At 38.1% G+C, this 6,462-nt stretch overlaps 1 long non-coding RNA gene across 1 annotated transcript; it reads left to right on the forward strand.

Moving 5' to 3' along the window:
* Nucleotides 1-5,002: 5,002 nt before the first annotated feature.
* LOC121632184 lies at nt 5,003-5,184 on the forward strand. Its single transcript, XR_006008894.1, has 2 exons — nt 5,003-5,054; nt 5,129-5,184. It is a non-coding gene; the product is annotated as an uncharacterized LOC121632184 (long non-coding RNA).
* The last annotated feature ends 1,278 nt before the right edge of the window (nt 5,185-6,462 follow it).

Consider the following 6,462-nt stretch of genomic DNA (forward strand, 5'->3'; position numbering starts at 1 on the left):
GCAATATTATTCTAATGTTAATGAATTGATCATTTCCAGTAGATAAAATCAGATGTCATGACATCTTTGTGCACAAGGGACGTGGCTAAAATCAATACTGAATGCTTGTAATCTTCAGACGCTCAATCAGCAAACTTCACCGTGACATCATTACAGATTAAAGCTGTATCACATGAAGAAGAGCCCACATGTAAACATTATCCAGAAACACTGCTGTCTTCTCTGGGCTCATTTTAAAAAGGATTGTTGCAAAGTGACAAAAAACCTGCTATGGCCAAATTATTCTAAAAAAGGATTCCTCTTTTTTTTTTAACCAGCACAGCGTAATCCTTGAGACTAAACGTCAGCTTGTTGTCAACACTCAGTTCAAAGACTTCATTTATAAAGGAATCAAGGTTCATGAATACCTACTGAACTGGCAGCTTGTACATTTGGAAAGGCTTCATTAACTGTGAAACCTATATATTCAGTTTTAGTGGAAGATGTACAGGTGCTCGTCATAAAATTAGAATATCATGAAAAAGTTGATTTATTTCAGTAATTCCATTCAAAGAGTGAAACTTGTATAATGTAGACATTCATTCCTCACAGACTGACATATTTCTAATTAGGGCTGCAACTAATGACTATTCTAATGGTCGATTAGTCACCAACTATTAAAACGACTAGTCGACCAATCGGATTATGTATCTCATGATTATTATAAACGGATTTTATTTCACTTTTAGCTTTGAAACTTTGCATAAGGTTGTTAGTAAGTCCGCCGTGCCTCCTCTTTAAATGTTCGAGCATTGCAGACATACTTCCGTGGTACACAAGGTCCGCTTTACAAATCTCACATGTATTTAATTTATTTTGTAAGTTTAACGTCAAGTTATCCCAGAATTTTAACATTCTCTGCCACGGTTTTCCTACCTAGTCCGCCACCATATTTTTCCCCTGGCCCCGACTGCTTTAGTTTTATTTAGCGCGAGTTGCAAACACCTCGCCAGTTAAGGGCTGGACACACGGGAGGCGACGTTGCGCCTTCTCCATCATTGTTTTTGAAACTTGAGTGATGAAGCGAAAAGCGCTGCCCTCCTCCAGCCAAGCAACAGGTGACACTCGTGCATGTGATATGTTGCGCTCATTCACCCAGACGCACACATGGGGGTTTGCAACGCGACACAAGAAAATAGAAAAATGTTAAATTTTTGTGAGTCGTGACTAAATGATCCATCAGCTTCCAGAGACACAGCGAGACAAATGTTATAAACAAACACAACTTTTTTCTAAGTTAACACAGTGAACAACTCGGGATTTAAGAAACTCATCAACACTTTTGGACAAACAGCATCACTGCCATCTTGACATCATGTTAGTCGAGTGTCTCCCTGCCCTGTATGATGAGTGTGGTGAGGGTGTTGTGAAGCACGTGGCTACAGTCCAATGTTTCGGCACCGCTACGGACCTGTGGTCAAGCCACACCATAGAGCCATATATAAATGTTGCGCTACATTTTATTGATGGCGCTACGGACCTGTGGTCAAGCCACACCATAGAGCCATATATAAATGTTGCGCTACATTTTATTGATGCAGATATCAACGTGAAAACAAAATGTCTCCAGAACATAGCGGCTGGTCTGAGACAAACAATAGCTATGGGGACCCGGTGGAAAGAAACTAGTCTGTATCACCACAGAAAACGCTTTAAATTCAAACAGCAATTTTAAGGGTGAAACACAAATAAATGTAAAACTAATAATAATAACTAATAATAAACAATGTGTGTCAATTTTTCTAGTGTGGCATACTCGAAATAGTTTTAATATCTAATTGGCGGGCCAGACATAACAGGCTGGCAGGCCAAAGTTGGCTCAAATTCTGCTCAGATAGAGCAGAATCATGGCCGGACGCCATTTTTAACTCTAAAAAAAGAGGACCCTGCTGTCGCACAACATAGATGACATGAAAAACGTCTGAAGCGAGTGGATTTGTATAACCGTGGATGCAGCAGGTGTAAAACCTGGATCAAGTAGATTAATTGCACTCTGTGATTTGCTAATTGCAATGTCTTAAATCACGATTTCGATTTAAAGATTGTTAATTGTTCAGCCCTAGTAAAGTACTCTGACATTTGATCCAACTATGTGTTCATAGACCAACACAACAAGACTTATTTGATGTAGTGGAAATGGGCAGCAACAACATCTACCAAACTCTAAAAACTGACTGCACTCTTCTTTTTTTTTTCAGGTAAAGAGAGAAGCAAGTAGGTAATAGCGACAAATTTAGGGGCTTAAACGATGACAGCTTTACGATGCCTGAGCAGCCCCTATGACTCCATTCCTGTCAGATTCTATTAACTTGGCCTCCACCATGTGTTTGATTTGGCTCTTGGCCTATTCCCAGCATTTACAGAAGCACCTCCCGTAAATAAACCAAATGGCTGCATCTTGCAGCGTATGAAGGGAGGGGTCTCTGAGCAGCTTTGTACGTTGGTGTTTCTGACAGAGTGGTTGAGTAGTTTAATATAAATGAATGGACTAAGCTGACTTGAGGGAAATATTGATAGGCATTATTGTTACTGTTTCAATTTGACTAGTGTTTAAGGAAATAAAAACAGCCAGACAAGAAGAGCTGTTCTAAATAAAGAAAAGTGGTCTCATTCCACTCAACACACATTTCTATATACAGAGGAAATATGTATCTATCTGCCAGCTGCCAGGTGGAAGACTGTAGAAAGGCCACCTGTCTAATAGCTGCTTTTGATGCATACAGCTCAGAAATTTGAAAAAGAGCATCTGGCCTGTCCCCTCTACACTGATCTTGTTAAAAGCCTGAACTGTGTTCCTCTTACACAGAATTTATTTGGATGGTTCGCAGAAATAGGGTTTTTTTCTCCATGAAAAGCATAATTTTGTGTTCATAAATTCAATGAGTTAATATTTGTAACTTATTTTTGCCACCAGCTCTCAGCCAACAGATGCTGGTTATTCATATAAAAGCACAGTGTTTCCTTCAGTAAGACAATAAATTGGTTGTTACAACAATAACCAGAAAAAGGATGATCTCTTAAACCTCTTATTATCAAGTTACCTGTTCTTCTGACTATGTGTAACATGTGTAACTAATGTGATGTGCAATATGCTTTAGCTACATTTGTTTTTTTTTTTATGTCCTTAACTGGACTTTGAAAAACTAATGTTAAAAATAATATATTTCCTTTTGCAGAAATGCTTCCAGGGCTGCAGACACAATAAAGACACAATCAGCTACACGTTACTTTAAATATAAAGAAAATGAAAGGAGTATACAATGTCAGTATACAGCAGTTATAATATATTGTATATCTATTTCATATTCATAACTTTAAAACAACCCTCACAGTTGTTTGTAATGCATACATGTGTTTATTGATCCTTTATGCAGCTGAAAGTTTAACCTTGCTGTATACCACAGGGCTTTGATGGAAGGCCAGCACTGGCAGGGCCCTGAAGCTTGTAAAGCAAATGGTCTGCAGTCATGGTTAGGACATTGTTATAGATTATTCCTATCAGCCACTATATTAAAACCATGACAGGTCAAGTGAGTAGCTTCTCATCTTGTTACATTACAATGTTGTGCTGACAAAACCTGCTTCCAGCATGGATAATACTTTGCCTGCTATTGGCCTACACATATCTGCAGATCAAATCTTTCCCCTTTAACACCCTGCAAAAACTGTTTGAAAGGATCCAATACAAAGATACCTTGTGTTTATTGTCTCTTTCATTCCTGCAGATGTTAAGCAGCAGTATCAGGTTGGGCTACAGAACAAAACAACCTTTTGTGCATTATGTTTTATTTAGATTACAATGTGTGGAATTGGTCTACATTTCAGAAGGTTTAGCCAAGACTGGAGAGCACAGAATGTAAACACATTCATAAGTCAAACATAATAGTCTGACACTGGCAGCTTCAATGTCATTAGCATAACGTTAAAATGAATTTACGTTACATAAATACTGACAGCAGCACCATTTCTTCAGGTACTTTAGCAATTTAGCTCCGTTTTCAATATCTATCCTCTCCTGCGGATCACCAGTCTTTTCCCATCAAGACTGTACTGTATTATTATTCCACTTTTCAGAGTTTTTTTATGTTTTGACTGCTTATAATTAAAAAGGTGTTCTTCTGTCTTCAGAGCCATAGTTTCGCATAAGGCTACACTTATTTTAATATTGATCAATCGGATCATCAAAGATGTTAAAAGTCAAGCATATTAGTAATGTGTAATCTGGAATAAATTTAGAATCTGATGAGTTGGTCCCAGTGAGTCCAATCCCAGATATCACAAATCTACACTGAGGTTGGTAAATTATGTAAAACAGTAAAAGACAGCTTAGGTATTTTTGCACTCATAACCTGAATATTACCCAACATCAGAGGCTAATCATTTATGATCGATCCCATTTGACTGTTAGCAAGGAACATATCTTCAACAGTAACTCTTTCAATATCAGTAAAGAGGAAAAAAAACTAATGACTAATATTTCTGAACAACAGCCAAAATCCTGGGGGAATTTTCTATTATTGTCACTGTGTATAGCTGGCGCTGAGATCTCCCAGCTGTCCCTGAAGGCATTCTCCCTCCAGCACAGCTGATTGCTGATGCGCTTTAAATACCATTGTGTGACAACTTCTCCATGCCAGATCGTCTCGGTTTAACCCTGCACGTTTCCAGCCCTGATCTCCTGCCTGCCAAACCTGTGTTCTGATCTTTGACCTGTTTTTGACCTGGATATTCTGACTCTGCCTGCCCCGTCTGGTAACTCTGTCTGTCGTTTGATTCTGCTGGTACTCTGACCCTTGGACTGTCCCCAGGATTTGGATTTGGATTACGGAACCTGTCTCTCTCCCTTCTGGAAAATCTGGAGGATTTACCTGGATCCAGTGTGGATATTCAGCTCTTGTCACTATCAGACCCAGCTAACTGTTTTTGGTTCAGCAGTTTCCATAGCCCCAGTGGAGCCCCTTTGCTGCCATCTCTGTTCCTGAAAACCTCCCGGCCAGCTTCCATCCCCACTGCTGGTACGTGAGTAAATTATCTTACACATTCCCATCTGATCACGCTTTATCTCACCTTGGTTCTCCTACCCTATCAGGCTAGCGGACTGTGAGACCAGACTCAGCTCCCCTGGATATACTCTCATCTTTACAATAAAAACCTTTTATCACCCAGTCATCAGTTCTGACAATTATTGTGGTCCAGTTTGCTGATTCGTGACAATTATTCAAGACAAAAAATGGCAGAAATTCTCAATTTGTTCCATAAACTATCATATCTCATGGATTTTATGTGAAAAGTGGTATTCAGATCATTTAATTATGTGAAAATGTTAAAATAGAAATATATAAAAATACCACACTATTTAACAGTAACCCAAAAAGTCTGCTTAAGTAAAAATACATATTTATTAGCCACTAAATATACTTAGAGCACTAAAGCAAAAGTATTAGATGAGACTTTCCAATTAAAATGACATAATCACATTATAAAATTTGTATGAGAAGCATAATACTGTAGCTAGAGGAGTTTTGTATGAAGAGACTCCAGCTAAACTTACAGAGTCGTGCAATTACTAATGGGAGTTGTTGAGTTTTTTTCTTTTCGTTATTTAAACTTTTAGTTAAATGAGATTGTTAGAACTTATGAGGAAAACATCTGCATTTGAGTTGTAATAACTAACATCTGCATTAATACACAGACCACTCAATATTGATAAAAACAGAAAAGGCCCAAGAGGTTTAAAATGTTGGTTTAAATTTAAGATTATTGTATATTTAAATGACAAAATATGGTGTTAAACAGTAAATAATAGCTTAAAGAAATGTTTCGGCAAGTCTTTCTTTTTGAAATGCAATGAAGCAAAGCACCAAAGATTTCAGTGTTCAATATAAATTAACCCAAATTCAACAGTTGTAGGTTAAATGTTACAAATTATTACTTAGTTATTTAAGCTACAGGTTTTTGTGTTTTTGTTTGTTTTGTTTGTTTGTTTGTTTTTTGTTTTTTCTGGCCATTAGAAATCCTTTTTTATGGCTTCATTTATTCCCTTCTGCACTGCAGGAGCCTTTCTGGTGGACCATAACTGTCTGTGGGTGCTTGAAAGCGGTTCAACCTGCAGCTGCCCTGCACTGCGCAGGAAGAAGCAACACAGTGAAGAAAGCGTGATCACTATTTGGCAGGATACTGCTGCTGTGCCCGAGGCGATGGCTAACATGTTTTTTAGTACGAGCTCAACATTTCTCAAGTCTTTGTGGAAATTTTCGCACTGACATTTTTTGTCCGTAAATACAAAATAAAGCAGAAGCCCTGGGCACTCTACAGAAAATCAGGGAAAACGGATCGTTAACGTCCTGAGCCGTTATTAGCCGACGAACATTAGACAACCAGCGGCAAATATATAAGCACTGTAAAAATTAATGTAACGTCAAA

Source organism: Melanotaenia boesemani, chromosome 2 (assembly GCF_017639745.1).
Source record: "Melanotaenia boesemani isolate fMelBoe1 chromosome 2, fMelBoe1.pri, whole genome shotgun sequence".
NCBI lineage: Eukaryota > Metazoa > Chordata > Actinopteri > Atheriniformes > Melanotaeniidae > Melanotaenia > Melanotaenia boesemani.